At 34.5% G+C, this 18,773-nt stretch overlaps 1 protein-coding gene across 2 annotated transcripts in view; it reads left to right on the top strand.

The window, feature by feature from the left end:
* The window catches only part of LOC148305788 (ras-GEF domain-containing family member 1B-like), a 136,778-nt gene that overhangs the window by 25,100 nt on the left and 92,905 nt on the right, over positions 1 to 18,773 (top strand). The window contains exon 1 of one of the 2 annotated variants that reach the window (XM_088266086.1): positions 15,015 to 15,176. The exons of the other annotated variant lie outside the window; for it this stretch is intronic. The gene's annotated coding sequence lies outside the window, so the exon portion shown is untranslated. Of the gene's footprint in view, positions 1 to 15,014; positions 15,177 to 18,773 lie in introns of those variants that run through there. 2 annotated transcript variants of the gene reach the window in all.

The following is an 18,773-nucleotide window of genomic DNA, read 5'->3' as shown; positions in this document are numbered from 1 at the left end:
AGCCCCGTAAATAAATGCCCAGACTTTCATATTCTTCTTCCAGATTTTGTGAACAAGTATTTGGACACACTCAAAATGTTGTATTAAATATCTAATCTGACGAATACAAATAGAGGTCTCACAGAAATATTAGGTAGGTAGGTAGTCCCTGTTATTCTCAAAGTAGGCTCGTTGGAGGGTGGGGGGGGGGGGGCGTCGGAGGTTTAGGGAGACGCTAGACCTCAAAAGAAGTTGTATATATATACATATAATATATACATTGGCCTAAGCGGCTTGTGTTTGAAAATATATATCAAGTTGTGGCAAGTGGGATCGAACTTAGTAACCCTTGCTCAGAGTCTGAGACACTAAATACCGGACCAGAACTTGACTCGATTAGGACACTCAATCGTGGTCAAGGACGTATTAGTTAGTTCAGAATATTATAAATTTACTTAAAGTTATCATCTACTGCCGTTTCGACAAAAATGTCCCGTGTCATCATTTGCACTAAACAATGCAAAAAGGAAACTTATGCAAATCTAGACAAACCCCACCAAGAAAACATATTAAATTTATATATTGGATGTTAGAATCAAACACTGATGTTTAGAGTCTACTAAATTGTATTTTATTGTTTAAAAACACATAAAAATCAATTTGTGACAATTGTTTCGCCTTCTTATGCCATTTTCAAACGAATGTGAAGATAAAATTGACTGATAGTCCTTATATAGCCATACAATTCTTCTTCTTCTTCTTTCCATGTTCGCTCCCTAGGTGGAGCATATGGCCAACACGAGACGTCTCCAAGTCACTCAGTCACGCGCCATCTCCTTGGCTGCCTCCCAGGTCAGTCCGGCGTCTCGAAGTTCCGCTGAGTATAGTCAGTGAATGGTCGTCAGCGGCCTTCTGGGGCGCCGGAATCTTCGGGGTTGGAAGAAGAGACATGAGGGGTTGATGCTCTCAGGTGGCATTCTAAGGACATGTCCCAACCATGTCCACCTTCTCCTCTTCAGGACTTCCAGTATGAGGGGCTGTTGAGTTCTTCTCCTCACATCGTCATTCCTGACGAAGTCATACCACTTTATACCCAGTATTCGTCTCAGGCACCTGTTTTCAAAACTTACTAGTTTCTTGCTTTGAGCTTTGGTGAAGTGCCACGACTCACATCCGTACAGCAACACTGTTAGGATGCAGGCGTTAAAGAGACGACACTTTTATTTATTTCTTTTTACAATTCTAGGTACTTAAGTAATAGTTTTAACTTGTGTGTTTTTAACAACAAAAAAGAATTTAGTAAACTCATGAAATCAGTGTTTGATTTTGACATTATATAAATTAAAATGGAGTTCTACAAATTAAACGCCAAATCTATAAATATATTAGTTTTTTTAAGATTTGCCGTTTAATTTGTAGAACTCCATTTTAATTTACATATTAAATATTAAATTATTTAAAAATTTCTTGAGTCTGCTCAGTTGATTTTAAATAAAACACATAAAATCAATTTTGTGACAATTCTTTCGCCTAGTTGTGGGATTTTCAAACGATATTTTTTTAACAGTAAAATACAACTTAGAAGACTCAAAAAATCAGTGTTCGATTTAACAAGTGTTTGATTTAACATTAAATGCATATTAGATTCAAATTAAAGTTTTTGGTGAATTTAGTTAAGAATGATGAAAACAAGAAACGTTACAGTTTGTGTGGTTTTCCTGTTTTGTTATTGACCATTTGGATTACCATCAATGGCCTTTCATTTCTTTTAATAAAGGGACGGGCCGAATTCTACATCAATATTGACGCTTACTGAATAGTTCCGTATTTACACATGTACACACGTTCGGCAAATATTTTACTGCCTAAGCTTCCTGATTTTTTCTTATGTCGAAAATCTTCTCTTTGAATGTTTTTGAATTGTAAATTAACTCAATAATTTTTTACACATGTTTTCTACTACTTGTTCAAATAACATAAAATTTACATGTATTTAAGGAAAAGATAAGACGGTTTTCAAAACCTTCAACAACCACATAGGGATAGGGAGAGAGGATGGAACGCAGCACTCGTCTGTTGTGACACAACACTCCTAGATTCCTCTTCAGCCATTCATGATGTCATACATTCCCTGGTTACTTAGATATTTGACACCACTACATTTTAAATTCTGATTGACTTGGTCATGACAAATCTTTCTTGACCGTTCTGTTCTTCTATTTACATTTGCCAAATGTTATTTTAGTTGTTTATTGGAATATCCATTCGTTCCACATACTCAAAACACCTTATATGGTACAACGTTTCTTATCTGATCGATAATCCTGAAATTACCCGAAACATTGGTCTGTATGTTCCCGATAGTTACCTAAGACAGCGTCGACATAGATTGTTTCACATTCCTATACACAGGACCAACCTGCCGATGGTTATGCCTGCAGGAAGAGCTACCGCTATGTTGAACAATATCTCATTGGATATTGATCTGTTCCATGTGTCTGAAGGAGTTTTCTGAAGCGGGATTCTTCTATACCTTTAGCAATAGTTCTTGCATATATTTTATTTTAATGTATTTTAATGTATACGATTTAAATTTTTTATAATTCGAAATGTATATATCAATTGAAATAAATAAATTGAATTGAATTAATATTTTTTTAAAATCCCTTACTTTATTTTTATCGTAAAACTACTTCCATTAAAACATCATTGTGATTTCTCGCGTGTCTACATCTGTCAAAGTTAGCAACTCACGATAATCGATATGTATTGCCTAATCTTGGTAACCACACTTGCCTAATCTTAACGAGATTAGAAACGAGATGAATAGTCAGGACGGTATTGTTTCAATAGAAACGATTCAGAAGAGCGTGAGAGTGTTCACAAGTGTAGAATCCTAATTCCTACCACGCGTGATACGTAGCTCCACATGCCAAACCGCTCTCGTTCTCCTAGGGCAGTGGTTCTTAACCTGGGCTCGATCGAACTCCAGGGGTAAGGTGAGATAGTCTCAAATGGTAACGTACCCTGTTATTGCTAAGAAAGTTCTGGAGATTTACATACCGTTTGTTACAACATATCTTTGCGAGAAATCCTTTTCGAGGATGCTGGATATAAAAACGAAGAAAAGGAATAGACTTTGTTTCGAATATGTCATGAGAGTGGCACTCGCCAAGGTAAAGCCGCGCATTTCTGAACTGGTCTCTGAAAGGCTGATTTGTAGTAAATATCCATTACAGGCGGACCTCATCTTTCGCTCATTCGACTTTCGCACAATTCGCTATTTCGCACATTAAAAAAAATATATATTTTGGCAGTAAGTAATGCAAAAATATTTTGGTTACGTGCAGTTGTTTCCCTTTCACAATATGAACGTATGAAGTATGAACCGGGTCCGTACTGTGAAGTGTTACGTATTTTAATTTTTTATTTTTTCAAAACACATTAAATACATACGTAATATATATATACATATAATATTCCCGATGAGTAATTTATATTTCTCATTTTGGGACATGGGATTAAGGTAAACAAGACTGGAACACAAATATTAGTGTAACAATTTTTTTTTTTAAATAACCAAAACTAATACTAATACATGGCAAAATATAAAAACAATAAGCAGGTATAATAAATAGGCATACGATGCAAACTTAAAAGAAATAAATGAGAAAAACATAAGGTAAGAAGCATATTTAAAATAAACAAATGAGAAAACATAAAAAATGAGAAAATATAACAAATGAGAAAATATAAAAAAATGTACGTACTGAATTATAACATATGAAACGCAATAAACATTATTGGAGACGCATGAGCTGAAATAAAAGGGTCGAAGGTGACGAGGAAACCTGGAAGTGAACAGAGAAAATGCTAATGATATGATTGAATCTCATTCTGAACTCTTAACTAATGAATTTCTAATGGACCGACAAGAGAATAAAAATGATATGCAATGTGAGAAATATGCGAGATCGAAGATGTCGTTAGGTGGGGAAGGCAACGAAGGAGACAATGGTATGCGCATGTGAGGAGAATGGAACCATTCAGACTCCACCACATCGCACTGTACGGCCAACCCCATGGTGGACTACTTCCGGGCAGACCACCAAAGAGATGGGTCGATAGCTGGGAATCGATATCGCAGGGGGCTAATCCCTCTTAAAAACAGGCCACAAGGCCTACAAGATGATGAAGAAGAAGAAGAAGAAGAAGAAGAAGAAGAAGAAGAAGAAGAAGAAGAAGAAGAATGAGAGAAAAAATAACCCGAAGTAATCAACAAAACCTTAACAATAAAAATTATGAACTATGCTTTTACGCATCTCAAGACATTTTAAAAATCATGAAAGAATGTGATCCCAATGGAGAACGTATACCTCAAGTGCGTAGGGCGATCCATAATACTACTTCATGTTACAGAACTCTCTATGAAGAAAAGAAAATATAACTTACATATGGTATCATTTAAGCATATTTTATAAAATTTATTTAAAAATTATAATGTAAGAAAATTTTTAATGCAATCAATTATGACATGGCTGAATGATGTGACTTATTTCAGATTTGCCCATGTCCATTAACTACTTAGCATTGACTGAGAGCACTTTTAGGGATAAATCTATGAACTTATATACTATGTGTGTTTGAAAATACTTTTAAGGATAAATGTATCAAGTTTTATTATGCATTCAGCACGATAATAATATCGAAACCTTGATTTATTAATTTAGCATCATTTTTTGGTGGAGTACATTAAAATTAATACTCGAAATATTTGTATAGATAATAAACGTATGATAAAAAGTGAGATATTCAAAATCAGTTATTTCTTTTAAGGGGGAGTATTCGGTTGTTTGCGAGTACTTCCAATTCAGTAAGCGTCCGGCAGCGCTAGAAGCCGGTCGTCGTCTCTGCGCACGATTTAAAAAGTACATATTTGAATTAGACTTTTTGAGAATACATGCTGAATAAATATTTTTATAATTATTTTTTACCTCCTTAATAATAATAATAATAATAAAACCCTTATCCGCACCCCAATTGTGCATAGAGCACTGTATCATATTAACGCAGTGTTATCTTGATCGTTTACACATGAAGGAAAGGTGATCAGCCCTCCGCTTCAGGTACCAGTCCATGGTAATATTGAATAAATATTTACCCCCCTTGGGAATCGAACCCGGGGCCTCCAGAACGGTAGCCGAGCGTGCTGACCATTACACTACGAAGGCGGACCTCCTTACCTCCTTACCTTTCAGTAACTCTTTTCTTTTCCAAACCATATATTATTTCGAAGAAAAACTATTTTTTTCAATTAAAAAAACGGTGTTTTGAGAAAGAAAAAAAAAACAATTGCGTCAAATGTTATCTGGTTTTAGAAAAAAATAGGTTTCGATTTATCATAGATTGAACCTTAATTACTTTTTAATTCCTGCCTTTTTACAGGCTTAATAATTACATATACAAATTAAAACGTCGCCGACGCCGACGCTGAGGCGCCGATCCATGTATGGTATGAATGCTTAATAAATTTGTTTGGATGAAAAGCTGATGCTGATTAAAATAATCGTTGCGTAAACAAGGGGTGATAAATCAAAGCGGAAAATCGTGGAGATTGCTCATTTTCATAATCAGCTGTGACACTGTTTACCGTTTACCATAATCATCATGGCGCGGTGCTGGAATGTGAGATGATCTGAATTAACACGTGGCTATTATTTGACTTATTTAAATACGTTCAAGATAAAAAAAAGTCCAATCGCATTAAAAAAAAACTAGAATGGGGCACTGCCAGACAGGGTGGAAAGGAGGATAAGAAGACTGGGATATTGAAGGAGTGGAGTAAGGAAGTATCCGTTAATTATTTGATCTTTCAAGTATTTCTTATGTCCGCCTCCGCCTCCGTAGTGTAATGGTCAGCATGTTGTGTAATGGCTACCGTTCTGGAGGTCCCCGGTTCGATTCCCAAGGGGGGTAAAATAAATATAAGTGATTTTTTCACTGTCATATTTATTCAATATTACCCTGGACTGGTACCTGTAGCGGAGGGCTGATCACCTTTCCTTCATGTGTAAACGATCAAGATAACACTGCGTTTATATGACGCAGTGCCCTATGCGCCATTGGGGTGCGGATAAGGGTTTTATTATTATTATTATATGCTTCTTATAGGTATTTTTTTTTCCTTTAAATCCACGATATGCAGAGTTAAATATGTCATATTTGGGTTGTACTTTGAAGAATTATGGTAAATGAAAGAATTTATTGAAAGATCTAACGCACACACAGTTAACACGTGTTTCAGTCATCATTAAATCAAGTCGGTTTTCTTTTCAGTATTTTGAAATATGAAATCTATACAAATTATTACATTTTTAATATTATTAATACCAAAAAACTATCAAATAAAACCTAAAACCATACATCTTTTGGCCACAAGAACTTTGATTATTATGCGATAATGTATTATGTTAAATACATGTATGTATTATGATTGCGTTAATACAATCGATTCTGCAGTATGGAGTTATATGCTGGGGAGGGTTTTATAGGACAAATTTAAAAACACTCTCAATTGTTAAAAAAATTGCAAAAATAATTCTTAAAAAGCCCAGAACTTACCCTTCAAAACTAGTATTCAAAGAACTTAATGTACCAACAATTGAATAAATTTTTAATGAAGCCTCTATTTTACAAACTTTTAAATAAAAAAACAACTGGAGTACAAAGTTCACGTAACCCTAGATTTTCTAATAATTTAATAGTACACAGATGTAGAACAACAGCAGCATTAAACCATTATTCGTACGTAGGTAATTAAAAAAAAACTTCTGGAAAACTTAAAATCTATAGAAAATTATCAAATCTTTAAAACTAAAATAATAAAAAAAAACATATAAGACTCACCCCTACCTAGACTCCATACAATTTTTTTTTATTATTTTTAATTTACTTTGTTTATTTTTAATTTACTTTGTTTGAAAAAATATAATTGTAAAACGAACTCCCTCTCTAAACAGAAGTATCTACTTTATTAGACAGGTAGAAACGTTATATTTGAAATGTAAAATATATTTACTATTTTGCATTATTTAAATATGTATTTTGTAAAAAAAAAAATCAATAAAAAAATGTACAACCAACTTTATAAAGTCATCAAATAACGAAACTTAGTATAAAAGCACTATTCATGAATGAATAATCGAATAATCGGGTGATATAGATCGCATCATTCGGCCATGCGTATTTTATTGCAAGTCATAAACAATTATCTTTTTATATAGTTTTATAATTAAGTACAGCATGACATCTTCAATCCGAACCCCCGCTAATCCGAACACCTCTGTAATCCGAACGCCCAACATCCCTCACGCGTTTATTAAAAACGGAAATCTGCCGAAGAAGATGCTTTTATGTAAATTGCGTAACAAAGCTTTTTACTCGCCATGAAATAAATCTCAAGCAACTAAAATACTTAATTTCTTTAAAAAAGTTGAATAAAAACATTAAAATTTTTACAGTACATATTTGTTTTATTTTAAAAGAATACCCTTCAGATTCTCTGTGTTGTAATGCGATCACTCCACTATTCCGAATAGAGGGTTAATTTTCGGCGTTCGGATTAAGAAAACCTGCTGTATTGTAAAATGTGCCCTCGGTACGGGAGAACCCGGAGGGAGTATATTATTGTAAATTGTAATTTGTACTAATGTGTATGATGAAAAATAATTAAATGTAGGTTTAGAATATCGTTAACTTGGACGTGTTGAGAAGGATTTGGAAAATTTATGGACTAATGGACTTGTCGCAAAGCGTCAAAATACTATATTATAATTGGAAAACAAACCCGAGACCTTTTACGCGGTAGCCAAACGTGTGGACTTCTTCAGCGGGGGAATTATTATTATCATGTATCTAGGTTTTATTTGATAGTTTTTTGGTATTAATAATATTAAAAATGTAATAATTTGTATAGATTTCATATTTCTAAGCTATTTATAAGCTTCTTAGCTTACTAGGTATATCAATGATGAAAAACTATTTTGTATATGAATTTATGATCATGATCAAATGACGTATTTCTGGTTCCAGTATTCACGTGTTAGTTAGGATTCTTAGTAACATGAAACTATGTAACTATGATAAACTTCCAAGAACTGGTGCTGAGAGGCCACCAAAGGGCACTGAGCCCATATGCGGACTGACACTCAGCACTATCAAGTTTAGTCTGAAAATTTGGGCCATGGACAAGAGACTAGAGATCTGGTCCAACAGCTCAGGGATGAAACACGCAAAGGAACTGATCACAGGGTACTCGCGGAAATTCACCACAGAAGCTCTAAAGCTTAGCAAAAAACAAATAAGGATCCTAACCAGGACCTTGACAGGACACTGCAGACTGAGGAAACACATGACAAAAATTTCACTTCATGACTCCCCAGTATGCAGATTTTGTATGGAGGATAACGAAACGCCAATCCACATTCTCCACAATTCTGACGCACTCGCTCACAAACGAAGTCACATCCTTGGAGGACCTCTACTGGACTCCGAGAAGGTGAAGCTCCTATCACCAAGACAGGTCGTGAGTTACATGACTCATGTAGGCCTGGCAGTGAGCTGTAATACAGAGGGAGGACACAATAGACCTAATATGGTCGCAGTGACATAAGGGATGCAAAAAAACTATGAATCCATGTATTATTATGTCAAAGATGTCACTATTTTTAACCTTTTGCTATGTTTAGCGACCAGTTCAGGATTGTCAACTTGCGACCAATGGACCAAGTTATGCAGATACGAGATTTGAATATATAATTGAAATGTTGGTTTTTATTTATAAAAAATAAGAGGAAAATACAAATATTTTTTTTCTAAATTTCCTGCTGCAGTAAGAATCCTTCTGAGTTATCAGTTCGTTAGAGGTTCCACTTTGTAATCAACGTGAGTGATATCTCTCGTTGTTTAAATCCCCTGCCAAACGTTATGTTGTGTAATCCAAATGATGTTCCAGTTTAATTAACTTATTTGAAGTCTTTTTTATTAGCTCATAAATAAATATAAAAATGACGGGACAATCGATATTATTCTTATTAAAATCTGTGCAAAAATAATGGAGATGTAAAGGAGTAAACCCTGGTTAATTTCGTAAAACAAAAAACGAGAATTTCCTGACATTATATTCTGTAGTCTGACGTCATCCTTTGTTTTTACCTGAACTGTTTCGGTTTATAGATTGGCTTCCTATTCTAGGGGTTGTTTGTTTATGGACTGCCAGTTTCAAGTATCAAGTGACGAGCTCTAGGTCATTGAGGTTATGTACCCAGCCGACAAAGCTGAATTTAAAAGAACGTTAATAAGGTGATAATTTCATTTTTGATAGGAAACAATTTATAAAATGATTAACAATTACTTTCTTGCTTAAAAGCGTTAAGGGAATACAATGCAACACCCGGCCGACTGTCGTAGAGGTAGCACGTCTTTCCGCACCTGATTTAAAAAAATGTATGTTGAATTTTTTTTTTTAGTATATACCACCTTGATCAAAAAGTTTCCGGAATGTGTTCAGAAAATTAAAAATTATTCATCAAAATGGATATCGTCCCCTTCAAAGTACTCCTCGTCGACTTCAACTCACTTATGCCAGCGTTTGATCAATCCTCGAAACATTTTTTATAATCGGTTTTCGGTATAGCCATCAGAGCCATCTTCGATTTTTCCATGACCTTATCTCGGAAGCTGTAACTCGTGCCGGAAGCGGTTTCTTGAGTCGACCGAATAGGAAAAAGTCGCAGGGAGCCAAATCGGGTAAATTCGGTGGTTGTTAGGTGGTATCTTTCCGTTTTTAGCCAAATTGTCGCGAATAACGATGGCATTGTGCGACGGTGCGTTATTGCGGTGCAAGATCCCCGAGTTGATTGCCCACAAATCTGGTCTTTTTGGCGAATTGCTTCACCCAAACATCTTGAACGGATCGAAAAGCGATGCCTAACTTCTCTACCATTTCTTTTATTGTCAATTTGAAAGTATTCTAATATTTTTAATGTTTTTTATTATTATTGAAAGTAAACCCTGATGATGACAATGTATTTTTGAAACCGGTAGGTTGAATTATATGAATGAAAAAAAGTGGTGAAAACAAAGTCTATCAATTTTATAAAGATATACCCTCATTCCGTTGTATTTTTCCAATTTTTTAACCCACCTAATAGGGTTACATATTTTTCTCTTTTAAGGTGTATAATTGTATTGCGCTGTAAGTATCTGTAGTGACAATTAGGGGGAAAATAAAACTTATCCTTTATTCATTTTATTTTTAGGAAAAAAAAATGTTTAGTTAAAATATATATATATATATATATATATATATATATATATATATATATATATATATATATATTATATATATATATATATATATATATATATATATATATATATATATATATATATATATATATATATATATTATATATATATATATATATATATTATATATATATATTATATGTATATATATATATATTATATATATATATATATATATATATATATATATATATATATATAATATATATATATATATATATATATATATATTATATATATATATATATATATATATATATATAATATTGGTTACTAACAAATATGTAACGAATTGTAACTTAACGCTTGAAAACAATGTGGTCACAAGTTATTCGCTGTTTGACACTGTCTCCTTCATTTATATATTTTATGTAAAATTTTGATTGAAATCTATATATGTTTGAATTAATTTCCATTTCAGCATTGAAACATCGACCTTAGAAGATTTATCGTATCCCTTTTCGATGGACGGATAAATTTCTATAGACGCTAGATGTTTTTTTATTCCGTCCATTTTAAGATCACAAAGATATGTCTATCTTTCATCTTTTATCGGAAGATCACCCATTCCACTAGAAAATATATAAACATAATACTTATATTTGTGTTTGGCGTTCAAATACATATAGAGTAACTATTTTCACGGTATTTAACTACGGTCCAAAAAATGCGCAACGATTTCACGCTTTAGGAAATGTCGGGATAGAAAGTTTTATTTAGTAATACCGAGCCTAAGTCAATATTTTTTATTCTAACAATCGTTACTGTTTTAATTTACTTTGTTACTATTATATGTATATGTAATATTATTATATTTTCATATTGAGGCGAGGAAGCATGAGGGAATTGAGAATAGCAATATTTATAGGTTGACTAGAATTATTTCTCAAAACTACGCATTAAGGTTTGCAGATAAGTAGCAAGATGGAAAAGCCAGGTATTCAAAGACCATTTAGAATAAAGATACTCCATTTGCGATTAGTCGGAGGGTATTCCGCTACCGAATAAATTATCTCAAACGACCATGAAAGAGCTTTTATGTTATTCATAATTCGGGAAGATTTAAATTTCGTTTTAGGAGAAATATTATTTAAATTTTTACAGCAATTACGTTTAATCCAGGGGAATCACGGTCTATTTACAAGTACTCTGATTATAATCTAACATTTAATCCACGAGTTGTGAATACTTATCCTGTGACCTTGCGTGGCCAGCATCAATGAAACGGATTTACAGAACTATCAGGAAATGCACTCCAAAATAATTACTACCCGCCTTCAATGGTAAATGGGGCGCCTCATCAGATTGACGCGGTGTTAACTCGGTTGTTAACTGTACAAAGGTAAGGTGATTAGTACTGCTCTCCAATTATTCGATCCAAGAGTACATGTATTGGTGGGATACACTTTACGTAAGTGAGGGAGCTCAGGTTTAAGGATATTACTGCTATATAGGGAAGGAAACGAAGGGGAACAGAAGTGTTTTCTTCACTGGTCGTTACATATGTATGTGTATATTTATTTTATAAACCGGTGTAAAAATATTAGGTGGAAGCATGTAAAACTGCCGTTGTAAATGCTAAATTAAAAAAAAAAACAAATCAAATAGATATAATACATTAATCAGAATAATTGCTTTCGCTAACTACTGCTGTCGCCCATTTTTTTCTGGCAAAGCACTGGCTCCGTGCTGGAAGATATCCTAATTGGACTATCCAATTTTGAAATTCTTTATAGGAACCGAAGTGCTGTTCCGATATTCCGTGTTGCATTGAAGGAAACAACTGGTAATCTGAAGAGGCTATGTCTGGTGAATACGCGGCGTGGGGTAAGACTTCTCAGCCTAGTGCTTCCGACGTTTTCTGGACTGGCTTAGCCACGTGCGGCCGGGCATTGTCGTATAGCAATAAATTTGAAAAAAATAATAATTAAAAAACTTATTGAAGCTGCAAACGAACGACTTATCATGCGATTGACAGCTGATATATAAGAGCATTAAGTAATGCGTTGAAAACTTTAAGTAGGTACGTAAATAAACAAAAGCTAGTGCCGTCTATTAACCAACGGCCTTTTCATATGCAAAGCACCTATAATATCTACTACTACTACAACTACCATCACGCCGTTTCCTCGTAGGGGTAGGCAGAGAGGATGGAACGCCACACTCTTCTGTCCTGACATACACTCCTCGCCTCCTTCACATCCATACATCTAATCATACATGCCCTCCGATTACGCAGATTTTTGACACCTCCAGATTTTAGGTTCTGATTGTTCTGATTGTTCTGATCCAATTCTGTACCAAGTCTTTTTCGGTCGTCCTCGTTCTGTTTTCCCTCTCACATTCGCCACATATATTTTCTTAGTCAATATAATACCCTTCTTGACTAAAAGTGCATTGATAGAATAGGAAAGCGAATGTCTGAAAACAGATTGACATTGATTCCGTCCGAAACAGAACAACTAGTGTCCCGGACTTTTAAGTCAGAGTTCTGGGTTCAAACCCACTCTACGACAATTTGATACCTATTTCTGATAATGAACCGCTTAGGCTCACAGAAATACTATGAAATTGAAGTATTTTTGTAAAATATAAAAAAACCCAAATTTTTCTCTTTTAAAAAAAGAACCCTGGAAAACTACACCTCAACGACAGAATTTCATGCTAACACGACACCTCCTAGTGCGAGGAGTACCACTTCACCGGCTGTTAAGTTGGTGGGCGCGTTCTTAGATCCTCGAGACCTCTTGAGACTCAAATCAGCAAAACATGTACATATATTTACCAGCTAAGGCAACTTAAGAGCATTCGCACGAATCTGCCAGTTGATGCTGCCCGTCAATGATAAATGCATTTGTAGTATCTAGAGTCGATTATTGTAACAGTATACTCGTAAACACGATTCTACCAAACAATAAATTCATTCGAATGCAATCAGTTTAAACAATGCAACCTGACCGATTTTTGGAATTTCTAAATTCATTCTCATTACCCCACTACTTCACGAACTGCACTGGTTACGCTTTCTCGAAAGGGTATAATCTCTGTGTACTCATGTCTTAGTACACATCATATGTCTCCAGAATATCTAAAAGAGTAGTACATTCCAAAATAATTGGTTGATAGACGTCTCACGCTTCGATCGGCTACAACCGCTATGGGTTAAGTGATCTTACCAGCTCGCAACAAGCGTAATTTAGCTAGTGTGCTTTTGCAGGACCGATGCCATGGAATGCTCTTCCACTAGTAGTTAGAAATAGTGAGAGTGAGGTGATCATTTCCACAATCTCCTTTTCCCCAATTAAATAATTAAATCACAGTGAAGCGCCCTTGAGGTAGTACTTACAATAAATAAATATATATATATATATATATATATATATATATATATATATATATATATATATATATATATATATATATATATATATATATATATATATATATATATATATATATATATATATATATATATATATATATTATTAATATGTTTTTGATTAAAATTGATTTTCAATTAAGAAAATGTTTGTTCGAAAATGTACCAAAAAATGATTTGCTTCAAACATGGTTCGATTTCGTTGCGTTTCAGCAGCATTTCACTGATGGTAATTCGGTCAGTCAAATTTATTTGCGTAGATTCGTGTGGCACTCAAACTTTTTGTTGCATGCTCTTTTCGAATGATTTCAAACTGTCATATGGTTGATGTTTAGTGCCTCTGCTATTTTCTGACAGCTTCGTTTAAGTCAAGCTCCAGCAGTTGCCAGATTTCATCGACTATTCAGTGATTGGCCGACCAGGGCGAGGTGCATCTTTGACATCGAAGTTTCCGGAACGGGATCGAGCAAATAACTTCTGGGTCCTTCGTTCACTTAAAGCATTCTCACCGTACACTTCACAAAATTTTCGGCAATTTTTGCAATGTACCTTTTAATAGTAAAAAAGCATCACATTGCGTATTTCTTCAGATATTTCACTAATTTTCAAATCAGTATAACTTTTTACTCGAGCAACAAATTACGAAACTATTTAAACAAAATTTTAGACTGAAATGCCATCTTTTAAGTCCATATTCAATCGGGTGAGTGTTGTCTTATATATGGGCATAACATCATCTAGTGGCGAAATACCACAGATACTTTTTATATGACCGATTATATACATGTACATATGCATGTTTAAAATATTTTGGTCCATGTGCTTTGTTTTCTGTAACATGAATTCTCTCTGCCGAACAAGTTTAAAGGAACTGGCGCGAGTTCTTTCAAATATGAAAATATTGTTTCCTCCAACGAATCAATTAGGACTGTGCTTCTAAGAAACGGGATACAAGGGAGATCCTAACATATTGATGTAGAAACATATATTTACTTAAGTTAAATTGTACGTATGTAACTGTTATGTATGTAATTGTACGTATGTACTTTGATGTTCAATGGAGTATTTGAAAAGCGAAGAGTTTAGTTTCTTTTTCTTACAGTATTGTAAGGGTGCACTTTCGTCACCCCTTAATCTCGAGCGCACCGCGTGTCTCTCGAAGAATCGAATCGGTGACCGTGAATTCACTATACGTGCAGTTCCTTGTATCGTGGAAGTGGCGCTCTCCGAGGAGGGTGCCGGTTGCAGTCCGCGCAGGCGCCACCACGCCACGGCTCACTCCCCCAGCAGTACTCCGCATGCTACTCGGCGAGCGGTCGTTCGGCCACCGCGTTAGCTTTTCGTGCCGTCAAACTTGGAAATACTTATAAACATTTACAGTTTCTAACGTGAAATATTTTGCTGAGATTGGCGTAATTGGCGACTCTGATTTTGCTGCAATAAGAAACAAGTAAGCTTTAATTTTTGTTAATTATTCATACTGTGTAAGGCTAACATTAATTTCGGGCGCTCTCTACTATGCGATAATAGCTTGCACGTTTCTTTGGCGCGTTTATTTTACCTCGGTGTTGATAAAAGTAAACTTTTTCAATTTTTGTTTTCCTAGTGCAAATTCGATTTCAAAAAAATTCCGATGCAAAGAAGACTTGACAAAAATTAATTGTTTACATATTTTATTTGTTTGTTTATATTATTACAAAAGAGCTTTTGTAATAAGATCAATAATTTGTGATATTCATAGATATTTCGCTGAAGCCGCATTTGACTCGGAAGAAAATATTTATATAAACTTGCACTATCTCGTTGCGCCGCTTCTTGCTGTGGAACGCCCCCCTACTTTTTGGTTATTGGATGTACTTCCGCACTAGCTGCAAGCAGTTTCATTAGCCTTTTATATTTGGTCTGACACTGCTTATTTTAGATGTCTTCCTGCCGCCCTTCCGCATTTATAAACTTATCTAGATAAAAACTATTTAAAAAAAGAGAAATATTTGTGTTTTTATTATTTACAAAAATACTTCCAGTTTCATACTATTTCTGTGAGTCTAAGCGGTTTATTATTAAAGATAGGTTTCAAATTGTGGTTCGAACCCAGAAACTCTGACTCGAGAGTCCGCTTCACTAACCGCGTGACCACAACCCGACACAACTAACATATTTCAGTATTATTTTAAATATGGACCTTGTATTTATTATCTTCTCTGGTCAGCCTCTTTTAGTGCTTGTACATTGAATTTGAAGCACCTTTGGCTCGCCATGTATCATAGAGCATAATAACGTGCATTATTTTATTATATTAATATATATTGGACGTCCTACTTCATGCAGGATTAAAATTCTTAAATATCTTACACGGGCAAGCATTTTCAATTGTTGTATACGCACGACAGGAGCAGCTTGATTTTCTGTTTAATTATTTATAATTCTTACATCCCCCTACATACACATGTATAAATATTTTCTGGAGGGCTATAAATATGTACTTTTTTTTAAATTTATTGGCAAAGCACCCAAAATTGTGTGATATATGAAAATATATACTTGTGTATTGTAATAATTGTTATGTACGTATTATTATTTTCCTACAATGTTCTTTTTTACGTTTAGAAACGAAACAAAAAACGATTTAGTTAAGCAGATTACTACAAGAAAGGTATAATAAAAGTACAACAATTTTGGACCGAAGGGATTATTTTATTACTTTTGCTAATTTATCTTAATTCGTCTTCCATCTTTCGAAGAGATGTTTCCTGATTTGTCCCACTGTGTTAAGTGTATTAATATTAATTTTCTTTTGCATAGGCCTTCCTTAAGTAGAGCTTCATTCTTTGCCGTAAGATGATCCGATAGTTTGTTCTTGTACAACCATAATGTCTGCTTGATACATTCAATATGGTATTACATTAGTTTAAGCGGAAACGAGAAAATTAAAAAAAGGTAATTACCTACCAATGTAGATATTTTGCTATGTGAAAACGGTTTACAATTGTAAAACTTCGTTGATGATGATGATCGTATTGATTGTATTGCATGGCTATTCGTTGCTAAATAAACAATATTGTAGATTTTCATTAAATTTGGAGTAAAAACTAGTGAAATCTTTTCCCACCCTCATAACGCCTAATAGTTCTCAGGTCACTTTACACATCGCCTTCACCCCAAATTACACGATGGAAGTATTGAGTAAAAGTGGGAAAAATGAGTATGACGCCGACGCGACGGGCCTACCACTTCACGGCCATTGTAAATTGTTTGATTAGATTTCTCCCGCGCTATTCGGGACATAATATATGTAGATCAGAACACACTTTGTGGTCTAGTTCCTTTCTGTATATTGTTCTCGCTTTTATCGGCGGTTTCTTTGTAATGGCTTTAGAATATTATCGTATTATCGTTTCAGTTTTGCACATGAAAATTTAACGGCTTTCTAAATGCTGTAAAAATTTTAATGGCGGATCGACAAGTTTAATAATTTCAAGCCAATGCCAAAGTTTCTTACTTGCTGCACATTGTCGGCTTATTCCGTAAGGTGTCTAACTCCATCCTGGCTGACTTCAGTAAACATAGAGTAGAGTAAAGAAGTTCTTACGCCACCCGCTTGTTGGTAAGCAATCGACAGTTAAGTCTATCTGCTACTTGCGGGAAATCAAACCAAACGCTTACATGCATTGGAAAATAGCATACTACATTTTGGAATGTTTTAAACGGTAATTACTTACTAAAGTTATATATTAGTTAAGATCCAAAAAAAATTTCGCCAAAATATAATACGTTATATAATTAAACATAAGGTCCTCTTTTTACCTGACAAAGAAATATCAATGGATCAGTGGACTATACAAGTTAGCGCAGAAATAAAGTTGATCATTTTAATGACTATCGTTTTTCTGTAATTTTCGATGCTAATTAGTAACAGGAAAAAGACATACGGGTAGTATCATAGTTAGTATCGTCGCAGTGTTATCTTGATCTTTAATAACATGAGGGCAAGTCTTGCGCTTCTTGTACCAGTCCAGGGTGATATAAAATAAATATGAGAGTAAAAATCACTTTTTATTTTGAACCCCTTGAGAATCGAACCCGGGACCTTCAACGCGGTAGCTAAACGCGCTTACCGCTGCGCTACGGAGCGGGAGACTTTTTTTGGCTCGTATTCTGGCGCGGTACGGTAATTTTTTCCTGTTTATCGATTCATTGAAAAAAAGCAAAAAATTAAGATAGAAATTTCTCAAATTATTACCTATACATATCGCTCACTCCTTTCAACAACGTCATAAATAAAAAACTTGATTTTTCAGGAGATCATTTTGAATGTTTATGAATATAGTGAAAAGTTTTATAAATAAATATCAAGCCACTTATTGAACTTTTTACTGTGCAACAGATCTTTTTAGGTAAAACCTAAAGGGTTTTTTCTCTATTGGAAAAATATTTAGTATATTTAATAAAATAAATAAACAATACCTTTTCTTCAAAATGCAAACACAACACTTTCTGTCCTGCAGGGGGTAAATATTAATTTAAAAATATGCCGCTTTTGCTGGGATGTAGTACATTTTCTGGACATTCCGAAAACATACACAACTGAAAATTGAAGATTTTTGATATATGACGTTGTTGAAAGAAGTGAGCGATATGTTTTACCTACTATATGAAAATATTTACGGCTCAATCGACCGCAAACTTAGGAGTGCGCGCGGCAGCGGCAGGGGTCTCGATGGGATTGTTATAGTTTACAAATCTCAAACCCTCGCGTCCAAAGGACGATGGACAAGCATGGACATTTGGATCAGATCGATCGTTGCAATACCCGATTCGCGCCGGTTGATTAGCTCTCAGCGTTCTTGCGACTTGCCAGAATACCGATCCCAATATGAACCCTTACTAGTTGATTCAGTACGTGGACAAACAAAGCTTCATTACTGCGCGTAACTCCGGCTGGAACTTTTCAGTTCTACGTTGATATGAAAAATAGGGGGTGGATATTTTAGTTGAGTACAAGACTTCTTGTATGGCATTCTGAAATATTGTGGGACAACCTTAGAGG

The sequence above is a fragment of the Brachycentrus maculatus genome, unplaced genomic scaffold (genome assembly GCF_059751285.1).
Source record: "Brachycentrus maculatus isolate JH-2025_06_01 unplaced genomic scaffold, ASM5975128v1 h1tg000261l, whole genome shotgun sequence".
NCBI lineage: Eukaryota > Metazoa > Arthropoda > Insecta > Trichoptera > Brachycentridae > Brachycentrus > Brachycentrus maculatus.
The sequence above is the reverse complement of the archived record's forward strand: the minus strand, read 5'-3'. Positions and strand labels throughout refer to the sequence as shown.